Here is a 16403-nt window from a genome sequence, read left to right as displayed (position 1 = left end):
AGAATACATAAATATATATAATAATATTATTATAATAATCAATAATAAATAATAAAATAATCAATAATAAAAAAGACAATCTAATTTTAAAAAGGGCAAAGGTTGTCAAATACATTTCTGAAAATAAAATAGAGTAAAATAAAAATGGGCAATGGATTTGAATAGACATTTCTCCAAAAATATAATGAGGGCCAATAAGCACAGCAGATGTTCACATCATTAGTCACTAGAGAAATGCAAAGCAAAACCATGAGATACCACTTCATATACACCAAGACTGCTAAAATTAAAAAGATAATAAACAAATTATTTACAAATTGTAAAGATGCAGAAAAAGTGGAACCTTCATATATTGCTATGGTAGGGATGCAATTAGGGGTGGCCACTCTGGAAAACAGTTTGGCAGTTCCTCTAACTGTTCAGCATAGAGTTACCGTATGACCCAGCAATTCTACTCCTCAATATACACCTAAGAGAAATGAAAACATATCTCCACACATAAACTTGACCAGGAATGTTCACAGCTCCATTATTCCTAATAGCCAACAAGTGAAAACAACCCAAATGTCCATCAGCTAACGAATGAATAAATAAAATGTCATATAGATACAGTATCATTCAGCAAAAAAGAATGAAGGACTGATACATGCTACAATGTAGATGACTCTTGAAAACATTATGCTAAGTGAAAGAAGCCAGTCATAAAAGACTATATATTATATGATTCCACTCATGTGAAATGGCTAGAATAGTCAAATCTATAAAAACAGAAAGTAGATTGGAGGTTGTCTAGGGATGGGGTTTCTTCAAGGGGGAATGAAACGTTCTAAAATTAGATTATGGTATGGTTACATAACTCTGTGAATATACTAAAATCATTTAATCACCCATTTCAAATGTGTAAACTTTATGACATGCCAATTATGTGTCAAAAAGCTATCTGAGAAAGGAAAAGCAGGGGTGCCTGGGTGGCTCAGTCAATTGAATGTTAGACTCTTGTTTTTGGCTCAGGTCATGATACCAGGGTTGTGGGATTGAGCCCTACATCGGGCTCCACACTGAACTTGGAGCCTGCTTGGGATTTTCTCCCTCTCTCTTGCTCTGCTCCTCTCTCTCTCCGTCTCTCTTTCTCTCTGTAAAATAAAAAAAATTAAAAATTAAACGAAAAGGAAAAAAAAAAACAAGGGAAGAAACTGTTTAAAGAAGAGAGGAGTAGTCAATGCTACACAGGGCAATAAAGTATATTCTGTTTTTTAAAGTACTTCCATTATTGTTTCTTGCCCACAGGACAAAGAAGCAGTACAAAAACCTAGCATTTATTGAGTGCTTACTGTGTGCTACGAATGGTACTAAGAACTCTATCTGCATCTATGTACTTAAGCCTCTTAACCTTTTAATGTAACCCTATAATGTAGGTATCATCATCTCTTTTACAGATGAAAAGAACTAAGGCTGGAAGATTTGGAGATCGCTCAGTGTCATAAAACTTATAAATGATGGAGCCAGAATTTGAAATCAGATAATCAGACAAGAGAACCCTCACTGTTGGGGGGCCTGGGTGGCTCAGTCAGTTAAGCACCCAACTTCGGCCCAGGTCATAATCTCGTAGTTCAGGAAATCGAGCCTGGCATCACACACTGTCTGATGTCAGCACAGAGCCCGCTTTGGATCCTCTGTACCCCTCTCTCTCTGCCCTTTTACCACTCATACACACACACTCTCTCTCTCAAAAATAAATAAACATTAAAAAAAAGAGAGAGAACCTTTACTCTTAGCCACTGTATCTTCCATTCCATGACTTACTACGATCCTCATGATCTTGCCCATAATTACCAATCTATTCTCATCTTTTAAGTAGATTCTATCCATCCTGAAATACGTGAAGTTCCTGAAATGTGCATGGCATTTGCTCTGTGCCTCAACACAAGCTGATACCTTGGTCTAGGAAGCTCTCTTCTCTGTCCATCTGGTGACCTCCTGCTCATCTGTGATCCTCCCTGCTTCCAGAGCTAGACCCCTATGTCTTACCACAACATACCTGACTCACTGGCGACACTAGGCCTCCATCATTGAATGAACAAATAAATGAATAAAAATATTCAATTGTCCTATAAACGAGCACACTGTATTTTTGGAAATAGCTTGAGCCAATTCTGATAAATTAAGTGGGGGATCAGGCTGAGTAATATTCTTTTGGGTCCAAAAAGAGGTGTGATAATAAAGTAAAGATGTTGATTTTGGGGTTTGGCTCATGAAACGGTTCTGAAGACAATTCTGAAAGAGTCTGAAAATGTTTTGCTCAATTAGAGGAGAGCTAGAAAACCGGATTGCCTCCCATGGGATAAGATTTATTTGGTCATATAAGTTCTAGTATGGTGTTTTTCATTTTTTTCTTTGTCTCATTATTTTCCAGTCACACAGTATAAGGCAATTGCACTTTTATTAAACATATTTCATTTCCTAAACAGCAAGCCACTAAATGAGTTATCCCTATTTCCCCCTCATGCTTTCTTTCCTCAGTAACTATTTTGACATGTTAAAGAAATATTTTATTATCAGAGGGTGATTTTGCTTATTTCCAAAGAGGGAAACAATTTGCTACTCTTTAATTTAACTCTACCCTTAACTCCAAGGAATGTCTTGCTCATGAAAGGAAAAACAAAGTCCAGAATCTATGAATGTGTGATCCAATCACCATCAAAGCAATTTACATTCAGCATATATTTGAGTTCATTTAGCTATCAGAGTAAAGCCTCAATCCCCTGTGTATCTTTCCAGTACAAAAGTATACTTAAGCCAAAACTAGGTCACAAAATGTTTTAACATGACAACATGTTTCACTCTTCCAACATTTTGAGAAATTTCCAAGGAACTACAAAAAGAGAGCTTCCTGAAACAAACAACTTTATATCTTAAATCACATCCTAGATAAGACCTACCCCAATCTGCATTCAGAGCACTATCAAAACAACAGAAGATAATTAATTTCTACCACAGCACACAGCTGATCTCTCTGTTTCTTCCAAGTCTCAATCTTGACACCAATAAACCCATCCATGATTTTGCCCAATTCTCTCAGCAAAATTGCCCATGCATGTTAATGTAACTAGTTTTTCTTAATGTCAGAATTTTATAAATTTTTACATTATGTGTATGGAAGTAGTATATACAAAGGTTAGATCTTGGTATTAGCCTGATAAGCACATATCTACTAATGTCACTGACTAGTTGTTTCCTGGCTGTTAATAAAATATCACTTCAAATATTCCCATCTGGTTGGGTAGTGAACAATAGTTTTGAAAAATATAACTTCGGGAATGAATATACTCTTATAACCTCTAAAAAGTTATAGACATGTAGATATTTAATCACTGCTCTCTTGGCTTATATTTCTTCGTTCAAAGTAAAACCAAAAAGCAAAAGCGGCTACATATCCCCCTTTAACTAAAGAGAGAAATGAACACCTAACAGGTTCTTTTATGAGGTCACAGAACTGGACTTGATCTGACATGCTAATATGATTAATAAACCTGACAGTTTATACAGTCTCTTCTTAGTCTTTCTAATCATCCTTGTAGAGTAACTTGAGAGATAATTATACTTTACTGGTCACTAAATGTGTAAGATGGTTTATTTATTGTACTTATATTGTTCCTGACCTCCTTCTTTGATATTTCACTTCTCTTTTCTTTGTTTTTCAGATATACAGTGTATTTCCCTTTCAGAATTAGAATGTTTCTTTTTTTTTTTCTTAAATACTTTATGGTCAAGTTGGTTTCCATATAATACCCAGTGCTCATCCCAACAAGTGTCCTCCCTCATGCCCATCACGCCCCTTCCCCTCTCCCCCACCCCCAAGCACCCAAACTGAGGGCTGATAGGATATCAGTTTCTTAAAGAAAAACTGAGTTGGTAAGAGTAGAACATTTTCCCCTTAAATAGATATATTACTTTTTAGATATTCACAAGAAAATCATCCACGAAAATTCTAAAACATAAAAGCATACAGTTTATAGCTTAGTATTTGTTAAACACAGAAGTGTTTAAGAAATAAAATACTAGGGAACTCTAAAACTCCACTTATATACTAAATTTTTTTTCAAATGCCACTATTAAATGATGTGCCAAAAAGTTATCTGTAGGAGGTTAGTTTTCAGTCAGGGAGATTAGTTTAATGAACAGACACAAAAGACAGGTAAGTAGGACATGGGACAGAAACCATTTTAGCCCCTGAACCAAAATGAAGGAAAAACTCTAAGGCTGAAGTGGGGAAAATCAAAACATAAGTGATGAGAATGAGTTGCCAATAGAAAAGGCCCAAGATACTATGATCGCCTCAAATCTAAGGGACAGGGCTGTGATGGCAGCTAACAGAGCACACAGTAGCCAACTGGATATACTTTTTAAAAAGCCTAGATTTTATCTTTACAAAAGCAGACTCTGGAAAGACCCCATTTGGCAGTGTGGCTCAGACCCTGTCACAGGTGAGGGAGTTTGTGTGTCAAACAGAACTTCCTTCCCTACAGTCAAAATGGATGCACTGAGCACAGGGTTTGAGGCCATCAGACATTTTAAGATCATCAGCCAACGCCCTTCATGGGCTCCACACTCACGGTGCAAACTGCCCCACTATAATCTGCCTTTCCCATAGATAAGCTTGTGGGGAAGGCAATGCCTTGGTTAGCAGATCTGAGTACACTTGAGAAGTACAGTTTTTATTGGAAAAGAGTAAATTAACATTTTGGTTCAAACCTCGCTTTCTTATTAGGTTGGCATGAGTCTGTCATCCCTGGACTCTCAATCCCTCTAGGTATACTAATAAAATTGGGCTTCCAGCCTTCAATGCCAGGCAGATCCTGGACCATGGCAACCACACCACAGAATTGGCTCCCTGTCTATGGGCAGTCAGCCATCATTCTGCCGGACTCCTGAAAAGGCAACAGTGGTTACCTTGACCTTGAGACATACTTTTTCTACACACTGTAACAGAATGTTTCTGCATTTTGACTTCTAATTCACCCAACTTTTAAACTGTTGAAATAAAGACAATATCTCAGGACATATTTACCCAGGTTTGTTAGAAGAACTTCTAAAGCGACCATCTCTTTGGGCAGCACATACAAATACTTTGGAGAAGGCTAATTCTTAGCTTTAGTTTATATTGAATTGTTTCAGTTATGAATTGCCTCATGTGATGGGAAACGCTAAAGGATGAGGACCAAATAATATAGAATACTCTGCCGACCTTGTCTGACACCTCTGCCTTACCCTATAGTGAGAATTAGCCAATTAATCAACAGTAGGTTCTTGGACACCTTCAATGCACTAACACTACATATATGGCAGTTGGCAAAATCGTCTCCACATTACTGGAATCATTGTCTTGGGGAGCCACTGTAACTGATGAGTCTACTTCCTTGCTTGGGCATGCTGGGGTAGAAAGAAGATAGAACATGGCTCGCCCCAAATGAGATTCGACTTTTCAAGTGAATTTTGTCAACACGATTACAGAGTTTTGTTCCTGGCTTTAACTATTCAAAACACAAATCTGTTCTAGTCATCTGATATAAGACTAAACAAAAGCATTCATTAATAAAAAGCAGAGGAGACATAATGCCAAAATCTTTGTATATTTTAGCGCTTAATACATTTATCTTTTGCCAGGCAAATGGCATGCAGTTTGTTTCTAACTCAAAGAAAGATAATGGAAAAAACTGTTTACAGTAAAACAGTCTTCAATAATTCATAGCTTGATGACCTAATGAAATTACTTTAAATGTGAAATGTCAAAATGCTGTATCAAATCTCTTCTTTTGCATTTCAACTCTAAGTTAACATTTTGATGGAAAAGGAATTCAACAAATAGTCACTGTTTTACGGAAGGCTCACCCACCTTTTACTAAGCTCAGTTAAGCACATTCGTTTTTTTTTTTTAAGATAGAACACTTCATGAATTTGTGTGTCATCCATGCACGGTGGCCATGTTCTTTTTTGTATCATTCTAATTTTAGTATATGCGTTGCTGAAGTGAGCATAAATTTTGACAGATTGGCTATGGAAGAGCTCTTTTTATAAAGAGGTTTTTAAAATTTTTTGTATACTTTTTTATAAAATGCATCACCCTAATGTGTTTTAAGTGTCAACAGATGAGTTAAATAATCTACTATTAGTACATGCCAAAACTAGGGGCTCAGTCAGTTGTGAGATGATGATGATGAATATGACTTATTGTTAAGAATTTTAGTTTTTATTTCATTTAGTGGAACAAGTATTTTAAGCATAAGGTTTCCTGATGAATGTCTTTAGCACATTATAAAACCTTCTTTTATTGATGAGTGAGGGACACTCTCTCTGTGGCTAAGGGACTAAGGGTATTGATCACTTCAAATTCTTCTATTTGTTCAAGAACTTTAAAAAAGCCTGGGTGGCTCAATGAAGTGTCCAATTCCTGATCTTGACTCAGGTCATGATCTCAAGGTTTCTAAGTTCGAGCCCCATGATGGGCTTTGCACTGTCAGTGCAAAGCCTGCTTGGGTTCATCTCTCTCCCTCTCTCTCTGCCTTTCCCCTGCTAGTGCTCTTTCTCCCTTTCAAAATAAATAAATAAACTTAAAAAAAAAAAAAGATTCTTCTAGGGACACATTGGTGGCTCAGTTGGTTAAGCGTCTGCAGCCCAGGTCATGATCTCGCAATTCGTGAGTTCAAGTCCCACATCAGGCTCTATGCTGACAGCCTGGAGCCGGGACCTGCTTTGGATTCTGTTTCCCTCTCTCTGCCCCTCTTCCCCTCACACTCTGTCTCTCACTCACTCTCTCTCTCAAAAATAAACATTAAAAAATATTTTTAAAAAAAGTTTCTTCTACTTGTTCAGGTCTCTTAAGACAGTCAATTTCTCCACTTCCTGGTCTTCAACACATGGCTCTTCTTGCTCCACTCTCTCTACCTAATTCTAGATACTTCCTTCAGCTCTCATCTAGGACTCCCAATTTCTCCCTGGTCTCTGCATATGGTCTTTTCTTGTAATAGAAGAAAATCAAAACCATTTGCCTCATGGGTCCTCTGTTCCTCGGGTTTCACAGGAAAGTATCCTCCTCTCCAAGGAAAGATGTCCCCCAACAAATGTGCTCTTCACACTCTGCTAAGCACTCACATCATCAATATTTACACCTATCATTCTTCCCCAATCTCTCCTCTCCATCTACGAACACACTCATATTTCCTTTGTATAATGACAACAAAAATATTAAACCACTCTTACCTCAAACTGGTTGTCATTCTACCAACAGCATTCCACCCCCTCAATTTATTTAATGATAGTCTACTCTCTGTGCTACACTTTCCCATTTATTCCTTTGTTATCTGTTACCTAGCTTCTTCCCCTCTCTCACTTCCAGCAAAATCTGTCTCTCAAATGGATCTGAGAACTTCCTACTACTAAATGCAGTCTCTTCAACCAGTTGGCAGTACCTGAGATACCTGAATGAAATGGCTCCTTCTCCTTAAAACTCTCCCCTCCCCCAGCTTCCCTAAGCATTATTCCCTCTACTTCTCTGGTTTCTGCCTTCTTCTCTAACCCCCTTTCCCCCTCCAATCCTAAATGCAGATAATCTCAAGGTTCCATTCGCAGTCTTAATTTTTCCCTCAACATTTGGGTTCTCTTGCTCAGTCACTGATTTAACATGTGGTGTCTGATTTTACAGTGACCTTAAGGATCTACTACCGACAGCAACTGTTTCTGAGACATGATCTGAACCACCTGTGCTTCTGAAAACTGGTGTGTGTTAACAAGTCATTTGGCTGGTGATAGAAGCCTAGTCATGTGCTCAATTTCCACAGGGGGCATTTGTGGGTTGCTTCCTGAGGTGGGACACACTATGTGCAATATGGTATTCCAAAGTGGGACTCAAAAAGATCTATGCTATGTCTCCTTCAAGACTGTCACAGGTTTTCTGGACTCCTCTCTGGAGCTTGCAATTAATTTCCTGTACTTCAACTATAACCCTGCCTTGGCTATTTCCTGAGAGCACACATAACTCAACATGTTCAAAACAGAATACATCAGTGTCCCATCAAACCCACCCCTTCCTGGAAGTCCTATTTCCAACAATAGCACAACCATCTTCTCTCTCAGGCTTACAACCCCAGTTCACCTCACTGACTATGGCCCTGTGTACCTGCACACCCAACCAGCTACCAGACTGGCCAATTGCACTCAATTCTCTCCTACTTACCCTCTCCTCTTATTGCAAAGAAACTATGCCAATTTGGGCCACCATTTTTTTCTCTCTTCCCAGGAAATGCTCCTTTCCCTAAGTAGTTTGCTTGTCTCTAGATTCTATTTCCAACCTGGTTTGCTCAATTATTCTGACCCCACCACTTGTGCATATCTCTACTACTTCCCTTCCTCTCTTGCTCTGGTCAACTTAACACCTCAGACTCATCAGCCATGCATCATATGTCCTTCATCTCCACTTCTGTGATTCTGCTCATTGTTCACATCTTCTGTGGAGTCTAACTTTCCTACTCCCACAAGTTAAACAATTTCTTCTGAAGTAGTCTAGAATTGTATCTGTGCCTCTAAGTAGTCATTATTTTATTCTTTTTTTTTTTATAGGAGAGTGAGAGAGAGAGAGACAGCGTGAGCAGGGGAGGGTCAGAGAGAGAGGGAGATACAGACTCTGAAATAGGTTCCAGGCTCTGAGCTGGCAGTCAGCACAGAGCCCGATGCAGGGCTCGAACCCACGAACAGCGAGATCATGACCTAAGCGAAAGTCGGACGCTTAAACGACTAAGCCACCCAGGCGCCCCTATTCTTTACATTACAGTAGTTTGCATAGGTCCTTTCTCTTTTTCCTCCCGCTACAATAAGCTCACTGAAAATTGGGACTTTTGATACACATTTTGATTCCCCACTGTACATACTGCTTATAGTAAGTGCTTTGCATTCAGGAGGTGCTCAGGTAACCTCTGCTGAGTGAAAATTCATCTAAGGCGCTATTTTATGACTGTATCCCATGTCACAAAGTGTTATTCCCTGTAGGCAACATCAGCTCTTGGAATGAGATCCTGGATGCCCTTAGCATCTTCGAGTCTATCCAAAAAGCATCTTCAAATCAGGATCCTAATTGAATACCTAACTTCTAGAATAGGTCTCTTCGTAAACTGGACTATGCTGGACTCAACTTCCCAGTCTCTTCAGAATAGAGACACCACAAAAGCAAGCGTCATTACTTGGGATATTATAATATCCCAGTCTCGTGAATATCTGAATTGCCACGTTAGGAAAAAGGAGGCGATTTCAAGGTTCCATTTAATTTTCTATCCAGCAAATAGGAAAGCTTCATCCTTTCATTCAGAGCCCAGTAAGTTACTAAATGGTACACTAAAAACCTTAATAAAGCTTTCAAATGTGTTTTACCTTTACAAACAGCAAATTTATGGAAGCATCTAGTTTAACAAGAATTGTGTGAAAAACTCAGCAGCATTATTAGTATTCTTAGAATATTTTCTTTATACTGAAGTATAAACATAGAAAAGAAAATGGGCAGAATTTTCAAAATTCGCTAACAATGACATTTTAAAATCAGCTGTGAATTTTATTTGACTCTTTATTTTGTTTGGAGGTGGGGACAATTTTTACTTATAACAGGAATTCCTTGCTTTCTTTAAACATTGGGAGTGAGCCTTTGTAGGAAAGGATAGTTCTAAGTTTCTAAGAAACAAACTGGAATAATTTATGCCTTCAAATTTTCTCTCATAAAGAACTTTGCACAAATAATCTTTTTTACTCTTTGAAAATTAACCAAAACGTAGAATTTTAAAGCCAAAGGTCATCAAATCTAGTCCTTCTTTTTGACAATGAAGAAGGTGAGGTAGATAATGGTTGAGGTGACCTGATTAGGATCTTTCTGTGAACTGTCCTTCCCACTGTACCACTCTGCCACTGAGTGCAGCAAAAGTACGCCCCAAAATTAATTTCAGGAGGGAAAGCGTACCATTCTTATACCTTAAAAATTATCAAGTATTCTTCAAGGAAGCTTTAAAAATGAAAAACACAGAAGGATGTATGCTTTCAAGTTCTAATATAACTATCAAACCTTTTGGAGGAATTCCAGCTTATTAAAAACGTGACTTAATATTCGAATAGATCCTTCTGGCTTAGCAAAAGCCTCTTATTTTCTAAAACCACGGGATAAATGCAGCCAGCCTTAAGAGAATTCTATTTACTGTCTTCTCCTCCCAAAGGCAAGGCCAAAGACATGAAGCACCTGTTTATTCACGAAGCAGCTATCACACATCTTTTTAACTGTCAGACCATTCTAGTTTATGTACAAGGCTGCAGTTCCCACTGTTTAGCTTATAATAGATAACCATTTCCTCCATATAAAAATACACACTGCTTTTGTTTGTTCTCATCCCTTTAGGTGCTAAAGGATGTTCATGGTGGTATCCACACAGTGCTATGGGTGGGGTGTTTCCACCAGGGCAATATTCACATTTGAGGCCAAACACCTCTTTGTTGTGGGTGGTTGCCCTGTGCATTTAGGGTGTTTAGTTGCATCCTTGGCCTCTACCCACTAAATACCAGCAGTATCCCTCCAACTGTCAACCAAAAAGTGTCTGCAGACATTGCCAAATGTCCCCACAGGACAAAATCTCCCTCAGTTGAGAAACAACTCCTATTGAGGGAAGGCTGTTCACTCTGCATATGTTCTGATACTAATTTTTAAATGTACCTTTCTCATGTAACCCCATGTCAGGATGACTGGTAGTAATTAATCTTTTCAAGTTTTCTTATACCCCATAATTGTTATTATTGCCTTTATGTATATTATTTCAATATCATTTTTAAAGAAATAGAGTATCTCACACAATCTACCAAATAAGAACATTTACTAAGCACTTGCAGTACAGGCGACACTATGCTAACCACCGAAGAAATACAAAAGTCATGAGCTCTATTCACAAATATATTGTAATACAGTTGAGGAAAGAAGACACGACCATGTGAAATAACCACCTGCACTGAAGAACAAGATAGAACACAGAGTTAAACCAGGGGAAACACACTTCTCAGAGGAGAAGTGACCAATGGAAGCACTCAAGTTTCCAGAAATGCTCTTATGGAGCTGACGAGATCAGAGCCTAACCTTTGAAGTGCATATCAAATAGGTAAAGAGAGGAGAAGGCAGGCCATACAGGGAGCCACATAGGCAAGGCTTGCTGCAGATAGCAATGAGGCTCTGTCTGAGGGCCAAGCAGGGCAGAGTTCACTTACAAGATGGTGGAGCATGAACATGTAGAACACATTCACATTATGCAGGGCTCTGAAAGACAGGCAGAAAAATCCAGATTTGATGTGGTTGGTAGAAATTAAAGGGCATTTTGAGTACAAAGTGATATGGGAAGATGGGAAGAGGGCATGATATAAACTGGAAGGTGGTTAACACAAGAGAGAGAAAAAAGTTAAACCATATAGCTCTATATTGACAGAACCCTAGTATAATAACAATGAGAAAGAAGAAAAAAAAAAGAGGCACAAAGGACATTTTGAAGGAAAAGCATGTTGGACTTGATTAATATCAGACCACCTCAAGTAGAAGGGAAATTAACTTCTGAGGGTCAGTCTGGAGGACTAGAAAAACAAATGAAGCCTCTGCCTATCTATGCCATCTACCATATTCAAAGACTTCAGAATCATTAAAAGTTCATCTCAGGGTACCTGGGTGGCTCAGTTGGTTAAGTGTCTGACTTCGGCTCAAGGTGGTGATCTCACAATTGGCGGGTTTGGGTCTCACACTGGGCTCTGTGCTAACAGCTCAAAGCCTGAAGGCTGCTTCGAATTCTGTGTCTCCCTCTCACTCTGCCTTTCCCCCACTTGTGTTCTGTCTCTTTCTCTCTCAAAAATAAACATTTAAAAAAAGGAGTTTGTCTCCACTGGTTATTTTATTTATTCCCCTCATATGGATTAATGACAGTTTATAAATGGAGGCATTAGAACTGTAAAAACTGATATACCAACCACTGTGATATATGTTAAGATGATAAAGAATAGATACAAGGCAATGCATCCATAATCTGGAAAGGGCTCTAATTTAAGATTTCAGTTGTCTGAACTCCCTTGGGCTTTTCTCACTTGAGAATAAGTATATGAGCTTGGAAGGAAGGGTCACTGAACCATCCTACTTCCTTAGTTCCTTTTTTAAAAAAACTCTAATTCCCTAGCAGGTATAAAATAAAACTAATGAAAAGTCAATTTTTAAAAAAAGCAAATGTAACAACCTTTTACTTCTTGACCTTCATCATGGGTTGTAGTCCTAAGCCACACTCTTAAGGAAATGTTAAAATTTCCAGTTGACTTCAGCTCTATCTAACTCAGCCATCTCATCTTGCTCCCCAAAAAAGTTATCCCTACTCTGCGTTTTCCTCTTCTCATCCATTGATGGTAAGGGAAAGTACTAACATCAGAGAGCTGATGATATGAATGTTAAATGTATATATTTTTAATTATTATTATTTTTTATTTTAGAGAGAGAAAGAGAGAGAGAATCTTTTTTTTTTTTAAGTTTTTATTTTAATTCCAGTTCGTTAACATACTGGTTAACTATAACCAGTGTTATACTGGTTTCAGGTATACAATATAGTGACTCAATACTTCCAACATCACCTGGTGCTCATCACAAGTATATTCCTTAACCCCTGTCTCTTGTTTAACACCGCCACACACACCTCACCCCTCTATAATTAATATTCTTTTTCTTGGTTTGTCTCTCCTTCTCTGAGAGAATCTTAAGTCAGCGTGGAGTCCCATGCAAGGCTCAGTCCCATGACCCTGGAATCATGACCTAAGCTAAAATCAAGAGTTGGACACTTGGGGCGCCTGGGTGGCTCAGTTGGTTGTGCATCTGACTTCAGCTCAGGTCATGATCTCATGGTTTGGGAGTTCGAGCCCCGGTGTTGTGCTCTGTGCTGACAGCTCGGAACCTAGTGCCTGTTTTGGATTCTGTGTCTCCTGTTTGTGCGCTCTCTCTCTCAAAAATAAACATTAAAAAAAAAAAAAGAGCTGGACACTCAACCGACTGAACCACCCAGGCGCCCTAAATATTAAACTAGTTAATGCTAGATAGGGTTGGATCTATCTACGGATCAATTTACATAGCACAGACTTTTACTGTTTTTTCTTTCCTACAAATTGACGTTAACAGTGCCTTTCTGTAACGCAGGCCTTCTGAACCTCAGCACTATCAATATTTTCCATTTTCTTTGCAGTAGGGAGCTATCCTGTGCCCTGTAGGATATTCATCCATGACGTTCACTTATTAGATGCCAGTAGCAACATCCTTCCCCAGCTACGACAAAGAGATTGCCAAATATCCCGAGAGGTAAAACTGCTACCAGCTGAAGACCACTGCTGTAATGTGATCTTGGGAGACAAATACTGGTCAAGCAGTGCTCGGATAAATAACCCCCTTTCAGAAAAAGACTACACAAATGAGTAGGAATAACTCTAAAAGTTTATGATTTCTTTAACCTAAAAATACATATGGCCCTTTCTCTTGACTCCAGGGTGCTTGAAGCCCCAGAAGAAAACTGATCACATAACCAGTGCCCCCAAAGTAGGCACACACAGAGTGGCACGGCCAGACCTGCGTTGGAAGTGGATTCGTGGAGCTGCCTGCCCCACTGGCATAACTGCCAGGTTGCCACTTCTAAGCATTAGCTAGTGACTTAATCACACTTAAGGTGTCTTCAAGCATCATGAAGCCAAGCAGCGTTTCTGCTCAATTGGTTTAAAATAAAAATTCATTTTCTGTAATGATGTTCCAACTTTTCAATCTGAAGAGCATGACTTTTCCACCAAAACGAGTAAGCTCCAGACATCGCTGTGGCCAGGAACTGATTATGCTCATCCATGCAACCTACTCTTCATGAACATCTTCAGTGTTCTCAGGTTGAAACTCCTCCAACTTTTTATGACTAAAAACTACTGTTAAGTGTTGGCATGCAATTTAAACCTGTTTAAGTAACGCATATATGGCTCTGAAGCACTTAAACTTCAAAATGATTTAAGAAATACCGTAAAGCTGCGTTTTCATGACAAACGTGGTTTTTGCTTCTTAAAGACTCAGACCTTAGCTAGAACAACAAAGAATCAAATGTTAATTAATTTTCTTCACCATCTGAAACCAGGGCAAAAATCCAGTCTTTCTTAGACTGGGACTTTCTTCCTCCACACCATGCCTCAGACACTCTGAAATATGAACTAAGAACTAGTGTCTGCATCCTGGTGTGGGGCACCACACCAAAAACCTCACACAGAACCAGAGCTGTGAAGACCACCATGGGCCCTTGGAAGTGGAGGTTATGAGGAAGCCCTGGGTATGAAGACACACAGGAAGTAGTAAGGTCAAACACTCAGAGGCAACTCCCTGGTGCAAGACTGACCACAGGCACTCCTTACAGGCTCCCAGAGTCCAGAACCCCTGTCCCAAGAAGCCAAATGTGTAAAGAATCTCATGAGGGCCCTGTTCATTTACGATAAAATCTCTTTCTTGAGCTAGCTTTGGGGGGCTTCTATTATTTCCATTCCTAACACTCAGCCTGCTGGCTGTATCATGAACTACTTACTGCCTGGTTCTCATCTCCTGGTGATAAAGTGTCACTTAAAAATCTATCTTCAGGGCTCCTGGGTGGCTCAGTTGGTTAAGTGTCCAACTTTAGCTCAGGTCATGATCTTGCAGTTTGTGAGTACAAGCCCCGCCATCAGGCTCTGTGCTGACAGCAGAGCCTGGAGCCTGCTTTGGATTCTGTGTCTCCCTCTCTCTGTTCCTCCCTCACTTGCACTCTGTTCTCTCTGTCTCTCTCAAAAATAAAGATTAAAAAAATAAAAATAAAATAAATAAAATAAAAATCTATCTTCTTGTGAAGAGGAGAAGAATAAAATTCTGGGTTTGGATAGTGGTGATGGCTCCACAACATTGTGGCTATATTGAATGCTACTGAACTGTACACTTGAAAATGGTTAAAATGAGAAGTTTAATGTTATATACATTTTACTAAAAAAAAGTTTAAAAAAAACTATCTTCTTGAGAAAGGTATGATTACAATATCCAATCTATAGGAACTTCTAATCCTCAACATTAAGTGAAACCGGATAGTAGGAAATTTTCTCCTTACAAAATATATGTAAAGTATATCTTCCAAACTCCCCTCAATTTAGCAATGTATTTTGAGAATGTACCTAGGGTGTTTAAAAATGCCCCTTTTAGGTGCCTGGCTGGCTCAGTCAGCGGAACACATGACTCTTAACTTCGGGGTTGTGGGTTCAAGCCCCAAATTCGGTGTAGATTACTTAAAAATAAAATCTTTAAAAAAATAAATTAAAAAATAAAATAAAATGAAATGCTCCTTTTAAAAAGTAAACAATTATATGGAGTATGGAGCGCCTGGGTAGCTCTGCTGGTTAAGCATCTGACTTCGGCTCATGTCATGATCTCAAGGTTCATGAGTTTGAGCCCTGCATCCAGCACTCCACTGTCACCTTGCTTTTCTTTTCATAGTAAAGTACGCTTCAAATCCTGTCTCCCTCTCTCTGCCCCTCCCCTATGTGTGCGGGCTTGTCTGTTCTCTTTCAAAAATAAATATGTTTTTTTAAATTATGTAAAACAATGCTAATAACGAAAAACAACAGTAACTTTTTTTTAAAGCTTTATTTATTTATTTTTAATGTTTTATTTATTTCTAGGAGAGAGAGAGAAAGACAGCGTGAGCAGGGGAGGGCCAGAGAGAGAGGGAGTCACAGACTGAAACAGGCTCCAGGCTCTGAGCTGGCAGTCAGCACAGAGCCCGACGTGGGGCTCGAACCCACGAACCACGAGATCATGACCTAAGCAAAAGTCGGACGCTTAACTGACTAAGCCACCCAGGCGCCCCCAACAGTAACTTTAAAACATATGGAATAGACCAAAAACTCTTATTTTCATGTCAAAGATAACAACTTTTTTATCTACATTTTTCTACACTTGATCTTAGCCAAAAGGCCGAGAAGCAATTATCTACATTTTTCTATGTTAAGACCAAAAGCTGATGAATACAAGATGAATTTACCTTATGTTTCCCACATGAAAAGAACAAACATATTCATATTTGTTTTAGTTTTGGGTAACAGGCCAACAATTTAAGATAAACCATACTGAACCTGTAGTTTTTAGCAATTTTGTATCCAAATTCATTTTAATTCTTTATTAATCTTTCTCACTTTTAGGTGGGTTTTTTTCCTTCTATTTTCTCCTTTAACTTCTTTTTTTCTTTTTTCTATATAGTTTAGGGTGACTCTCTCAGGAACCAGGAGTTCTTTGCCATACTAATTTTGACCTTCTCATGATATTTTAACACTTAAAGAAG

General features: G+C 38.7%; 1 protein-coding gene and 1 non-coding gene across 2 annotated transcripts in view; both read right to left on the bottom strand.

Moving 5' to 3' along the window:
• CDK6 (cyclin dependent kinase 6) overlaps positions 1-16403 on the bottom strand; it is a 251964-nt gene that overhangs the window by 209235 nt on the left and 26326 nt on the right. The window lies entirely within an intron of this gene.
• LOC144241688 (U6 spliceosomal RNA) lies at positions 5932-6033 on the bottom strand. The gene has a single exon (XR_013338157.1). It is a non-coding gene; the product is annotated as a U6 spliceosomal RNA (small nuclear RNA).

The sequence above is a fragment of the Crocuta crocuta genome, unplaced genomic scaffold (assembly GCF_008692635.1).
Source record: "Crocuta crocuta isolate KB4526 unplaced genomic scaffold, BGI_CrCroc_1.0 scaffold37, whole genome shotgun sequence".
NCBI classification, from domain to species: domain Eukaryota; kingdom Metazoa; phylum Chordata; class Mammalia; order Carnivora; family Hyaenidae; genus Crocuta; species Crocuta crocuta.
The sequence above is the reverse complement of the archived record's forward strand: the minus strand, read 5'-3'. Positions and strand labels throughout refer to the sequence as shown.